The 15463-nt window shown below is 40.7% G+C and overlaps 1 long non-coding RNA gene across 1 annotated transcript; it reads left to right on the top strand.

Annotated features, from left to right (window-relative positions):
* Window positions 1–716: 716 nt before the first annotated feature.
* LOC133654950 (uncharacterized) lies at window positions 717–10733 on the top strand. The gene is made up of 3 exons (XR_009826912.1): window positions 717–754; window positions 8032–8123; window positions 10715–10733. It is a non-coding gene; the product is annotated as an uncharacterized LOC133654950 (long non-coding RNA).
* Window positions 10734–15463: the final 4730 nt, after the last annotated feature.

Raw genomic sequence — 15463 nt, 5'->3', positions numbered from 1 at the left:
CACATTATAATTCATCACTATCAATATAAGATAGTGATGAATTAAGAATATAAGAAAACACTTGAAGACTTCTCTTTTTAGTAAAGCTTTTAGTTAATGCACTGTAGAGGTCTTGCTCTACCGGGTTCTCTGGACCACCCAAGATGGACATTACAGCCGTGTCCATCTTTGCGTACAATTATTTATTTCTCAATAATTGGTGCTTTTCAGCCATGTGTCAGTTTCTCCACCATCAACCACTTTTCTCCTTCCCGACCGCTGCCTTTTACAAAGCTACAGGTCATCAGACAACCACTCACAGCTGTGTCATCTACGCACCTGCCACTAATCTCAAAGCCGGTCCTGACACGCCCCGCTTCTCCGCAGGTCCGCAGGCCACGCCCCACCACATGCACTTTTTAACTATCATTTTTAATCAAAATGTTATCCTTTTCATGATGTTGCCCCTGTTGTTTTAATTGAATTGTTTTAATACACCAATCTTTTGTACAGCGCTTTGTGATTTTATCTGTGAAAAGCGCTTATAAATAAAATGTACTTACTTACTAATAAATAAACCTTAGGGTTAGGTCAGGCTGATTAGAAAAGAAGTACTAACAAAATAAACAATGCATTTACTGAAAAAACAGATATATTACATACTAGGGGGCGCTCGCAGTTAAGAAACACTGTATATAGTTTATGCCACCAACGTGCCAGGGACCACCTCTTTGCAAAGAAACACGCCCAGGGCTCCCACTACTTCAGCGTTATGGTGAGTTGAATTTTGCATGCTCATTTTGTTTCAGTTTTTCTCTGCTGTGGAAAGCTGGTCCGTGAAAATAATGCATACATTAAACCGGTCCCTGGTGGAAAAAAAGGTTGGGGGACTCCTGCTGAGCTAAATGACAAAAATGAGCTAAATATTCAAAATACTTATTTCAACTGGAAAAGTGTGATTGCATTTTTTAATACAGCATCCCATAAGTTGCTGTTGTTGTTTAATGCTGCTTAAGCGGTACTCCAAAAGTTAACAATAATACCACAACACATGCTCACATAAACAGATTGTTTTTTTTCACAGAATCAACACCTTTGTTTCTCGAATGTTTGTGTTCACAAAACCACTAACGCTGTACGTTGTTGTCTTAAGCGGGTGCCTGGTCTCTGTAGTGTTTTCATGTACTAAAGGGTCGTCACCGTGGATATTTGTATTACTAACATCATAGTTTTCTCATAACCTTTGTGTCATAGACAGAATGTGAAGAAATGTCAATATGTGCGGAATATACATCCCGATTGTGCTAACCCTCTCTCACTGCTGCAGTCGGGCGTTGACTTAGTGCACTGTTTTCTCTTTGCTGTGACCTGCAGAGTGGGGTATAAAGACACCCACAAGCCTGACTTGAGATCAGGCAGAGAAACAGCCAAAGGATTGGAAGAATGTCACAGGGAAGCGGCAAATGATTCCATGCTCATGTGAAAAGCCATTAATCACAAATTGGTCCTGATCAAAACCAAAGGTCAAAGGGTTGGACCCAAACTTGCGTCATCACTATCACTGTTTCCTCTATGCTTTCTTATTTTGTCACTTCAACGTGGACACATACTGTGTGTCTGATGGTCATGTGTTTTTATTTTTTTGCTCCTCATGTTTATACTGTTTCCACATGTTCAATATGTTCTCAGCATTCAGTCACAACGCGACTTTGAGTTTGGAGTCATGCCAGTACAAACAGCTTGGGCAAACCTGCTTTGAGAACAGAGTCCATTGGAGCGTCAGTCTCCTGCTAGCTCGCACGTGTGTGTGTGTGTGTGTGTGTGTGTGTGTGTGTGTGTGTGTGTGTGTGTGTGTGTGTGTGTGTGTGTGTGTGTGTGTGTGTGTGTGTGTGTGTGTGTGTGTGTGTGTGTGTGTGTGCGTGTTCTTTTATTTCTACCCTTCTTGAGACATCAACAAGGAAAAGTACCTTCCATGAGGACCAGTGAACAAGTTAGGACCGAAATTATGGTCTCAATACGAAAAACCATTGCATCTAATAGAGAATGTCTCATTTGCACCCCTGGTGGTGAAATTCTTAAAATTAGGGTGGTCCCAAAAAGGAGGGTTTTTTTTAAATTGACTGTGTATTGGTTTTAAAAGTGCTCTCCCATTGGTCAACATATGAAATAACAAGAGTGTGTAAAAATTTTAAGTGCTCCCCCTTTGGCCAACATATGTAATAACAAGTGTGTGTAAAAAATTGAAATGCGCCCACTTTGGCTAAACATCTTTTTTTTTTTAAATATATATATATATGTATATAGAGACATACTGTAATAACTTGAAGTAAATAATGAATATTAAAGCCATTTACAAACAAAAAATTCTAAAAAATTAACTAAAAGCTTACCTTTTTTATATGTGCATAGTATGTATATATTATACAGAGGTGGGCATTTTTCGGAGGTCTCAAGAAGGTAAGAAATACAAGAGTGTTTGCGTGCGTGTGTGTGTGTGTGTGTGTGTGTGTGTGTGTGTGTGTGTGTGTGTGTGTGTGTGTGTGTGTGTGTGTGTGTGTGTGTGTGTGTGTGTGTGTGTGTGTGTGTGCGTGTGTGTGTGTGCGTGTGTGTGTGAGTGTGTGTGTGTGTGTGTGTCTGCCTTGTGGTCCTTAATGGCATAAGTTATATACATTTTATACTACTCTATATTACCTTTTCCCATCTTATGTGCTCTAAGTGACTAAAATTCTAAATAATTACCAGGGTTGAGGCTGTTAAATTTTTTGTTAAAGAGCATGACCAAAGTGGAATTCAACCATTTAACCACTGTTTTGACTGTCGACAAGATGCGGTTGGCCGGGGTTCTTAACATTTTTGACCCAGGGGCCCAACGTTTTCACTACAGGGGTGACCAGGGCCCACTCAGATATTTACACTGAATTATTAGTGTTACTCTTGATTTTAATCATATTCAATTATTATATCTAACATACTTACAATTTAACAGAATAAACGTTGTCCAATGATATGACACCATGTGTTAATCACAAAGATTATTATCAAGGCTTAGGTCAGGCTGATTGCAAAAATATATACTAATCAAATGTACTGCAAAAGAAGGGAGTCATAAATACGGATTATTAATTACATACTGTTACCCAGGGCTAAAATAAATGAATACTTTCTGACTTAAATAATAAATAATATATGTTTCTTAAATAAACTGTCCGAAAAATTAATTGCAAATGAAAATTTAGCTTCACTACTTTAGTAAACATTTTTGCTCTTAAGAAACTTCTATTACTCTAGCTACAGACTTTTTCTGCTTGTTTGATTTTGTCATTACTGCCACAAGTGGTGGAAACGCGTATTACAAATGAGTACCCTTGCAGCCCACACGACCCCCAGCTGAGAAACAGATATTTTTGGGCGGCCCTCTAGGGGACGCTCGCAACTGGCATCTGCATGTACTAAATTAGGATTTGGATATTTCTTTAAATCATTTGCTACTGATACTTGTAATAATATTTAAAAAATATATACAAATGTAAGGCAAAAAGATTTTCAGGGAAGACTGTGTCATGTTCTCAGCAGTTAGTTGAGCATAAAAGGGAGGATGGCTTGTTGATAAAAAATTTGGAATGATGACTTCAAAATTGTACTACTTATGCAGCAAGTTTACTGTAACAAGTTTGGGCCTGGTTGCTGGTTGGACCTCAAATCAGACAAGAAATAGAATAGAATGTGCAAGTATTTAATACCAAGTATCACACAATCCATGGGAGATACACAAAACAGGAAGTAGGATGTTTTTTTATTATTTTATTATTCATTATTTCATTATTCTTTTATTAAGGTGTTTTATTCTGGCTTGTCTCAAATCTTATCCGATTGGGATTTTTATATGTGTGATCTTTTTTATGGGGAACTTGGAGTAAATGTACTATTTTGATCTTGGCAGTGTTTGTGATGCGTGTTATGTGGTAGGTCTTTTTATTGCATATCTAAGATGTTCCTTTCTCTGTATGTTTAAATGGATGTCCTGATCTTGCTGGCTGCAAAACAAGATTACCTTCGGGTACTAATAAAGTGACCTAACCTAAGTAACCTAACCTAACCTACCTTTTAGATTTAGACAAACTTTATTGATCAGCAAGAGAAATTGTTTGATCACAGTAGCTCAATTAGAAGAAGAAAATATAAAAAGCACAAAAACTAACAGATGAAAAAATAGGATAAAATATGATAAATAATACCAACTATGCAAAAATTATTGAATAAAATAAGAAATTAATACCTTGGATAGACTACAAAATACAATTAATTAAAAAGGTTTGCATCGTTACAAATAGGCAAAGGAATATAGCTATAAAAAAAAGTCCAGAAATTATTAATAAGAATAAATAAATACGATAAATGGCGGCGCATGGCTATGGCTATGCTGCGGCTATGCTAACGCTCTTGGGAGTGTAGAGCGATTTGGCAAAAAACACCCGTCATTTCTGTCAATTTCATGGCTGGCTCAAAGCGTGAACACTCTGTGATCACATACGACCGACAGACAATTCTGGATGTGGATGGATCGGGTCGTTATAGACTGAAAGATGCATGTACGGTGGACCTCCTCGCTAGCATGGGAATATTTCGCGGACTACATCGAGCGGCCTTTGTAGCAGCGGAGTCAAGTGCTAGCGGTGACCGCCAATGGAGACGACGTAAGCGGTGCGAGCGGAAGCAGAAGCGGGATTGCCGAGCGGGGCTAACAACAAAGAGAAAAGCTAACCAAATAAGCGTGGAGTCTCCGGGTAAGAAGCCATTTAAACTAGAACTAGCCGGTGTCAGGCTGGATAATCCCTGCACACATAGCAATTCTCTGAGAATAAAACACAACTCACATAATGTTTTTTCTTTTGTGACCGTGTCAGAGGCAGACATACATTGTACTGAGGTAGCTAACTATGATGCGTTCAGTTTATCGCAACATCAAGCAAACAATCTGAATATCCCCGTCGTATCAATTCCTAGATATGGTCGAAACTGTTTAAAGTGCAATACGCATAATAAACGCAACATTATTAATATTGCTACTTCGGTTAATTTCAACAAACAATCCTCAAAACAGCCCACTACCTATAATATGGACTTTTTAAACATAAGATCATTATCTTCCAAAACGTTATTAGTTAATGAAGTCATTAGAGACAACAAACTTGACGTCGTTGGTCTCGCCGAGACCTGGCTCAAACCAGACGATTTTTTTGCGCTAAATGAGGCATCTCCTCCTAACTATACCAATACACATGTTGCCCGACCTCTTAAAAGGGGAGGGGGTGTCGCACTAATATACAATGAAAACTATAATCTTACACCTAACCTAAATAATAAATATAACTCGTTTGAGGTGCTCACTTTGAGGTTTGTCACACCGCTGCCTCTCCACCTGGCTGTTATCTACCGCCCCCCTGGGCCCTATTCGGACTTCATCAGTGAATTCTCAGAGTTTGTTGCTGATCTAGTGACGCACGCCGACAATATAATCATAATGGGGGACTTTAATATCCATATGAATACCCCATCGGACCTTCCATGCGTGGCGCTCCAGACTATAATTGATAGCTGTGGTCTTACACAAATAATAAATGAACCCACGCATCGCAACGGTAATACGATTGATCTGGTGCTTGTCAGGGGTGTCACCACCTCTAAAGTTACGATACTCCCGTACACTAAAGTAATGTCCGATCATTACCTTATAAAATTTGAAGTTCTGACTCATTGTCAACAAACTAATAATAATAATAATAACTACTATAGCAGCCGCAACATTAATGCTGCCACAACGACGACTCTTACTGACCTACTGCCTTCGGTAATGGCACCATTCCCAAATTATGTGGGCTCTATCACTAACAACTTTAATGACGCCTGCGCCACACCATTGATAGTGTAGGCTCGGCTGTGTGTGCTTTGGGGGGGGGTGGTGGGGGGGGGGGGGGGGGGCCGGGGGGGGGGGGGGGGGGGGGGGGGGGGGGGGGGGGGGGTGGGGGGGGTTCTGTATGTGGGTTTTTTGTGTTCTAGCAGGATTTTGGGAGTGGGCAGGGTGCGACTAAACTTGGTTTTCCATCAAGCATGGTGTGATAGTTTAATAACTTATAAACGCATGCTTACCTCAGCTAAGCTAAATATTACTCAAATCTCATCCACCTCACAAAAATGATCCTAAATTCTGTTTAGTACAGTGTTGTTTGGGTGGGGTGGGTCTTAGCTCCACCCACACAGCAGATGACTTTATGAATTTCTTTAATGAGAAAATTGAAGTCATTAGAAAAGAGATTAAAGACAATGCATCTCAGCTACAACTAGGTTCTATTAACACAAATACGACTGTATATACAACGGATACCGCCCTCCAAAATAGTTTCTCTCTCTTTGATGAAATAACATTGGAGGAATTGTCAAAATGTGTAAATGGGACAAAACAAACAACATGTTTACTTGACCCAATTCCCGGGAAACTTATCAAGGAGCTTTTTGTATTATTAGGTCCATCAGTGTTAAATATTATAAACTTATCATTTTCCTCTGGCACTGTTCCCCTAGCATTCAAAAAAGCGGTTATTCATCCTCTACTCAAAAGACCTAACCTCGATCCTGATCTCCTGGTAAACTACCGGCCGGTGTCCCACCTTCCGTTTATCTCGAAAATCCTCGAAAAAATTGTAGCACAGCAGCTAAATGAACACTTAGCGTCTAACAATCTCTGTGAACCTTATCAGTCCGGTTTCAGGGCAAATCACTCTACGGGGACAGCCCTCGCAAAAATGACTAATGATCTATTGCTAACGATGGATTCTGATGCGTCATCTATGTTGCTGCTTCTTGATCTTAGCGCCGCTTTCGATACTGTTGATCATAATATTTTATTAGAGCGTATCAAAACGTGTATTGGTATGACAGACTTAGCCTTGTCTTGGTTTAACTCTTATCTTACTGACAGGATGCAGTGTGTCTCCCATAACAATGTGACCTCGGACTATGTTAAGGTAATGTGCGGAGTTCCCCAGGGTTCGGTTCTTGGCCCTGCACTCTTTAGTATTTACATGCTGCCGCTAGGTGATATCATACGCAAATACGGTGTTAGCTTTCACTGTTATGCTGATGACACCCAACTCTACATGCCCTAAAGCTGACCAACACGCCGGATTGTAGTCAGCTGGAGGCGTGTCTTAATGAAATTAAACAATGGATGTCCGCTAACTTTTTGCAACTCAACGCTAAGAAAACGGAAATGCTGATTATCGGTCCTGCTCAGCACCAACATCTATTTAATAATACCACCTTAACATTTGACAACCAAACAATTAAACAAGGCGACTCGGTAAAGAATCTGGGTATTATCTTCGACCCAACTCTCTCGTTTGAGTCACACATTAAGAGTGTTACTAAAACGGCCTTCTTTCATCTCCGTAATATCGCTAAAATTCGTTCCATTTTGTCCACAAGCGATGCTGAGATCATTATCCATGCGTTCGTTACATCTCGTCTCGATTACTGTAACGTTTTGTTTTCGGGCCTCCCTATGTCTAGCATTAAAAGATTACAGATGGTACAAAATGCGGCTGCTAGACTTTTGACAAAAACAAGAAAGTTTGATCATATTACGCCTATACTGGCTCACCTGCACTGTCTTCCTGTGCACCTAAGATGCGACTTTAAGGTTTTACTACTTACGTATAAAATACTACACGGTCAAGCTCCTGCCTATCTTGACGATTGTATTGTACCATATGTCCCGGCAAGAAATCTGCGTTCAAAGAACTCCGGCTTATTAGTGATTCCCAGAGCCCAAAAAAAGTCTGCGGGCTATAGAGCGTTTTCTATTCGGGCTCCAATACTATGGAATGCCCTCCCGGTAAAAGTTAGAGATGCTACCTCATTAGAAGCATTTAAGTCTAATCTTAAAACTCATTTGTATACTCTAGCCTTTAAATAGACTCCCTTTTTAGACCAGTTGATCTGCCGTTTCTTTTCTTTTCTTTTGTACTCTGCTCCCAACCCGGGGTGGACCGCTAGCCTGTTCATCTGATGGGGACATCTCTACGCTGCTGACCCGTCTCCACTCGGGATGGTTCCTGCTGGCCCCACTATGGACTGGACTTTCACTGGTGTGTTGGACTTTCACAATATTATGTCAGACCCACTCGACATCCATTGCTTTCGGTCTCCCCTAGAGGGGGGGGGGGGGGGGGGGGTTACCCACATATGCGGTCCTCTCCAAGGTTTCTCATAGTCATTCACATTGACGTCCCACTGGGGTGAGTTTTCCTTGCCCGTATGTGGGCTCTGTACCGAGGATGTCGTTGTGGCTTGTACAGCCCTTTGAGACACTTGTGATTTAGGGCTATATAAATAAACATTGATTGATTGATTAATTGATACTAAATATTATATACAAAGAAACATACGATAACGTTGAACAAGTAATAACTTAAATAAACCAGTTTTATATGTTAGTATACAGAAGCAAAACATTTTTCAGGTGGGCCCCTGCCAAAAATAGATTTGGCAGGGGCCCCAGCATTGCAGCTGGGGCTGCAATGCTGGGGCTTTGTCTGTCCACAACTGATTACTGCGTGTAAGACAAACACTTATATTATAAGAATATGTGTTTGAAATTACTAAAGCCTTTATTGTGTCCAAAAAAATGAAAGAGTTGAACATTTCTATGGTATTAGTGTTATTGCAAAGGACTAACACTAAATTGGCCCTAGTGTGTGAATGTGAGTGTGAATGTTGTCTATCTGTGTTGGCCCTGTGATGAGGTGTCGACTTGTCCAGGGTGTCCAACGCCTTCCGCCCGAGTTCAGCTGAGACAGGCTACAGCACCCCCCCCCCCCCCCCCCCCCCCCCCCGAAACCCCGAAAGGGAAAAGCGATAGAAAAGGGATGGGTGGATGGATGTTGTAGATCCAATGTCATACTTGCCAACCCTCCCGGTTTTACCGGGAGACTCCCGGAATTCAGCGCCTCTCCCGATAACCTCCCGGAAGAAATTTTCTCCCGATAAACTCCCGGAATTCAGCCGGAGCTGGAGGCCACACCCTTCCAGCTCAATGCGGACCTGCGACAGTCTGTTTTCACGTCCGCTTTCCCACGATATAAACAGCGTGCCTGCACAATCACGTTATAACTGTAGAATGATCGAGGGCGAGTTCTTGGTTTCTTATGTGGGTTTATTGTTAGGCAGTTTCATTAACGTCCTCCCAGCGCGGTAACAACACACAACAACAGCAGTCACGTTTTCGTCTACCGTAAAGCAGTTTGTCTGCCGTAAACAGCAATGTTGTGACACTCTTAAACAGGACAATACTGCCATCTACTGGATAGCCTCCGGGACACTGAAACTCAAGTATTTATTTTATTTATATGTATAATAAAATAAATAAATATATATATATATATATATATATATATATATATATATATATATATATATATATATAGAATTCACTGAAAGTCAAGTATTTCATACATATATATATATATATGAAATATATATGAAATACTCGAGTTGGTGAATTCTAGCTGTAAATATACCCCTCCCCTCTTAACCACGCCCCAAACCACGCCCCTGCCCCGCCTCCGCCCCACCGCCAACCACGCCCCACCCCACCCCCCACCCCACCTCCCGGAATCGGAGGTCTCAAGGTTGGCAAGTATGTCCAATGTTGATGTGTTAAAACCTCTTTCTTCTTTAAAAGCTATGTACAATATTAACTGGTATTTGTTCAAGCACATAATAAATATTAATGAAGTGTTAATTAAATTAATCTATTCTTGGTTGCCAAAAAAGTGATTCGAAGTAATAATGTTGTATTGACACATCTCATCTGTGCATACATTACTAGACTAACCTTAGAAGATGCACAGATGACGTGTCAATATCAAAAATTTTACTTTGAATCCCTTTAGCAACCATAAGTTGTTGATTGGGGTAGATTTCCAGCTTTTTAGAGGGTACTTCAACACGCAAACAGTACAGTATGTACTTTACTATCATATATGAAACTCTCTCAAGTGTAATCTAATAATGTATGCACTTCTGAGTTGTGTCAATATCAAAGTATTACATTAAATCACTTTTAGGCAGGCAAGAATACATGGAGTTAATGAATACCTACCAACACTTTATTAATATTCATGCACATATTTATCAATATGTGCATGTGCAAAGTACAGTTAATATTTTACATGGCTTCTAAACAAGAAAGAGGTTTTAGCGTATCAATATCGGATCAACAGTTCTTTGCAATCTCATTAAAACTATAGAAATGGCCAACTCTTTCATTTTTCGGACACAATAATAATTTCAAACACGTATCGCTACAATAACCACAAATATAAGTGCTTGTCAGATCTTACATGTAGTAATAAGTTGTGGATAGACAAAGCCCCAGCAGTGAAGGTTTAGTGAGCTCACGCTTGCGGCAGAAATAAGCGATTTAACTTAAAGTTGTGATGTCATGATCGATGACTCGCGTACTTATGGCATCATAGGAATAGAAATCAAATGTCTTCCTCATTTTATCTCAGTTGTACACACATTACTATGTGGAACATGTTAAAAACATACATTTTGGGTTCTTTTTTGATGCGGACCACAGACTTCCTCATCTAAAAAGATCTGCCGTCTCTTTTCTGCTCTGCCCCCCTCTCCTTCGTGGAGAGGGGGGGGGGCACAGATTAGGTGACCTCAGATGATCCGCTAGCTGTTCAAAGTCGGGACCCGAGGTGGACCACTCATCTGTGCATCAGTTGGAGACGTCTCTGCGCTGCTGACTTGTCTCCACTTAAGATGATCTCCTGCTGGCCCCACTATGGACTGGACTCTCACATTATTAACTAGATCCACTCGACGTCCATCGCACCGTTCGCCCGGGGGATCCCCACATCTGCGGTCCCCTCCAAGGTTTCTCATTGTAGCCCATTGGGTTGAGTTTTTTCTTGCCCTGATGTGGGATCTGAGCAGAAGATGTCGTTGTGGCTTGTGCAGCCCTTTGAGACACTTGTTATTTAGCGCTATATAATTGAACTTTGATTGATTGATTGATTGAAAAGCATTTGATTGGCTGTCCTTCATAACTAAGCCCCACCCCTCTTTCAGTGTACGCCGTTATAGAGCTGTGATTGGATATACTCCCAACTTGTCCCACCCATTGACAATACAAAATGAATTATTGTTGGATTCCGTTTCTGTCAACATTTTCGGCTCAACCAACATGTCATTTAATTGTGTTATTGTCTCAGTCAACGTGGCTTGTTTTGATTTAATATCGTCCTATTTTTTACCTGCTCTGATGTAAAAAAACAAAACCCAAATAAAATAAACAGTTTTCATCCCAGGGCGGGCACGGCTGACTCTGTAGGCGCCGGGCCTGTGCCGAAGGTGCACTCTGGGAGATGATGGTGCGCTGGAATGATCCACACGCAAGAAAATGCAGTATTAGAAGTTTTTCTCATACATGAGATCATTGGCTCCAAATCAGCCCTGAAGTCACCAGCTCAAAAATGTCTATACTTATTTCTATTTGTGACAGCCAAACATGTTGACGAGCGCATGAAGCATTCTCTCTCTCCGCTGTCATTGCACCGATCTCCTCCTTCTCGCCACAATGACCGTGCAACTGAACCCGTCTGCACGTACTTCCCAGACGTGATACCTTTCAGGTTTCATTAATCAGATTGCAGCACTAAATGACTACATTTTAATTTCCTCCTCCCAGTATTGTGGGTCTTCCGATAATCCATACATATTCTGCATAAACAATAAGGCTAACACACTTAATGGATTGTATGATCTATTTTGTTTGTTTGACGGACACAATCCTCGATGCACGAGTTTAGTATATCAGCTCTACGTTTGCTATCAAGTTTGCACGTGTTTTATTGAATGCAAAACTTTAGTAGGTCAGGCCCTTCGTATATGTTGTTAAGAGTTTAGGTTCCAATAATAAGGTCTGCTAGAATAAAACTGGTTTGAATTATGTCATTCCTTGGCAAAAAATTCTTGATCAAAACTGAAGAAACAGAAACATTTTCCGACCACTCAAGTACCACCAACATACACTGATTATTAACTATTTAGAAACCTTTTTACCAAGGGTGTTCTATTTGGAGGCAGGAACTTTGAGAGAGTCTGAGTTTCACCGATCCAGATTGAGATGAAACTCCAGCCAAGACCGGTCTCTATGGGAACTCTGCAGAACTAGGTGCTCCCTATTCATGGCTTCTTCTCTTTTGCCTTTTTTTTTTTTTTTTTTTAAATGCCCGAGAACAAAGAGTTGACTGGAGGGAAGGTCAGAATTCTATTTGTTTGTGGACTAAATGTGGAATTGCTCAAAACTGAGGCAATTAAATAACTAGTCAAGAGTCACATAACTTTATTACTCATAAGTTCTCTATTTAATTATCAATTATTATGCTTGGGTGTAACCGAAACCTTGGGAGTCCAAAGCAGAGACGGACACTTCCAAAGTTTGCTCACAAAAAGCACACAAAAACATGGATGGAAGAAAGATATGCGAAGACAAGGAAACAATCTGGTGTATTGCGTAGAAGCCCTGATTGCCAGAGTGCAGTCAGGTCCGTACAGGTGACACCACCCCAGGAACAGAGAAAAGAAAAAGTAGGGAGGGGGAGAGAGAATGGAAACAGGTGTCGCAAAAATAGGTTCATGACATCAATAGGATAAAGAAAAAGACATTTAAATGCCAACTAAATTATGCTAATTTTATTTTTTTATGCTTTCATATTTTCATCATATTTGTATTGTCTTATCGTAAACATGGATATGGACATATAGTACTGTGGAAAGAACCACTGGTCTAGTGGAATCCTTGGGGTGTTTGCATTAGTGTTGTCCCGATACCGATATTTTGGTACCGGTACCGGTGATAATCAAACACTCTAGAAGTCGAGAATGAAAGAGTATATAAGAGAATTGACAGAGTGTGTGTACCTTCAGTGCTGAATGATGAGCAGAGGCAGAGTTTGGAGTGTCTTCTTTAGCTTGCTTTCCATTTTTATGTGCTGACTGTCCACTGTGTCCAGGAACATGGAAAATGTTTTCGTGCCATTTTCCGTTTGACACCCGCTATCATACTAATTAGCTGCCTGAAAGCGGGTGACTCCTCTATCAATGTTGTCCTGGCTAGCAGTCCCTCCGTTAAAATCCTTAAGTGGTGGTGGAGGTAGAGGTGGAGGTGAAGTGGCATCGGAGTCTGTGTCTCTCTTTACTAGCTTTGTCGAAGCATGTTGCTTTTGTAGGTGTTTCAGCAAATTTGAATTGCTGTTTTGGGCAGTAGATGGGATCTTTGATCCAAGACACAACTTACATTTAACTAAAATGTTCTTTTCTTTGTGCTCGACAAAAGAAAAGTAGTGAGAATATCTCCATGTTAAGAAACTCAGCTTCGGCTCCGCCCCGATGTCTTGTTAGTAAACACAAACACGCCGCCCCGCCCCACACACACCCACACACAGCGCGCCTCTTCTCTTCCTTGTGACACAGAAAGAATGAGAAGGACGACACTGCAACTCTCCAATAAAACACACTCAGATCTTCTCAGTTTTTAGCCGATACTATATAAAAAATAACGTAAAATAACGCAGTAACGCATCATGTAGTAACGGTAACTGAGTTACTGGATATAAAAAATAACGCGTTAGACTACTAGTTACCGCCGAAAATAACAGCTCTACAGTAACGCGTCACAAAATAACACGTTAGTCCCAACATGGTTGACTTGTCTCCATGGAGACAAGGATTAGTGATTTAGTAATTGTTACAAAGCCGTTCATTGCGGATAGACATTAGCCGCTAGCTCGTTAGCCATGTCTTAAAGCACCTTTTCCTGAGGGCATTTCAGTGTTATAACTTCACTTTTATCTTTAGTTATTAAGCCAAAATCCGTCTGTTCTGCCTTTTCTGTCTACACACTGTCTGGTTGTAAGTACTCCGTGATTGTGCATTGCCGAACATGCTCGTTTGCATGACAAAACGTGACGACGACGACAGGTGGGGGGACCGGTACTTTTTAAGAGGCGGTATAGTACCGAATATGATTCATTAGTATCGCAGTACTATACTAATACCGGTATACAGTACAACCCTGGTTTACATGTATTTTGACTTGCTACTATTAACATTTCAAGAGCAAACGTTAGGTAATATTACACTGTTACAATCACATTATCACGGGTCACAAATGCATTTTCACCTTGTAGAAAATATATTTTCCTTGTATACTTTTTGTGACTTACAAAAACAATTCCACAAACTCCGTCAGCAAGTATTACCTACTCTTTGTTGTGACTTTATATTTTGTTCCGCCTTCCTGCGATGTCGTTGGCGGTTTTTCAGTGACTATTGCATCAACTGGACGAAATAGATCTGATTCATTATTGCAATAGCACAGATTGTTTTTTGTTTCTTTCATTTGGTCAGAAGTTTGACGGACGAATATTAATTATTTGGCCAAAATACACTTTCTGTAATCACATCATTATGTTTACTTACTAATTTATTTCAAATCACAGTAACAGTAATGTAAATATATTACATTAGTGAATGAACCTGCCCAACGGTTAGCCACATGAACTATTTGCCATGAATAACATTAGGGGTATTTTACATAAAAGTGAATTAAAGTTATTTCAGGACAGTTTCCCGGAGCTATAATAATGCTAATACCAATTCTCAGTATTAATTAAGAAATTGTTGGACTAAGAACATGGGGGGCGGGGGGGACTATTTTGCACTGTGCATGTGCCTGTGCGCTTCCCCTTTTTATAGTTTCCACTCAGTGCTCTGTTTCACGCTTGGCTCATTAATCATGCATTATTGAGACACACGACCAGGGAGTGTTAAAAGCCATCACTGCAGTCCCAGCACTGTGTGTGTGCATGTGCAGAGGAGGGTCAGCCCAGGTCAGACAAAGCAGAAGAATACCTTTTTATTTTCTTCAACTGTGTTTGTCACGTTTCAAACCAGCAAGGATCAGCAAACATCTATCAGTGAGTGGCAATTATCCAGCTAGATGCATTCCATTTATCTTCCTCTCCGACATTAGCTTGAGATTGACTGTCACACTCGGCTGATGATATGACCCAAAACTGAGCCATCTAATCCCTCTTCATCTTCTTCCATATTCACCGGAGAGCAGCAGTTAGCCACTTAGCCTCATGACCCACACGGCACACACGCCCTTGTTTCCCCTTTTCTTTGCTGGACAATGTGGGCTGCATGCACGTGCAGGCGGGGGGGCAGGGGGGGGCACACATTCTTGCCAGGATGAAGTCCTTGCTTGAAGGGTTTAATCAGAAGCAAAGGGCCTCTGAGAAATAACCCATAAAGCAGGTGGCAGTGAGGTGAGGTGAAACAACCTACTTAGTAAGCACACAACATTTCCATCTAATCAAACACAAGACAGTAAATCTGAATTGAG

Source organism: Entelurus aequoreus, linkage group LG08, assembly GCF_033978785.1.
Source record: "Entelurus aequoreus isolate RoL-2023_Sb linkage group LG08, RoL_Eaeq_v1.1, whole genome shotgun sequence".
Taxonomy (NCBI): Eukaryota; Metazoa; Chordata; class Actinopteri; order Syngnathiformes; family Syngnathidae; genus Entelurus; species Entelurus aequoreus.
The sequence above is the reverse complement of the archived record's forward strand: the minus strand, read 5'-3'. Positions and strand labels throughout refer to the sequence as shown.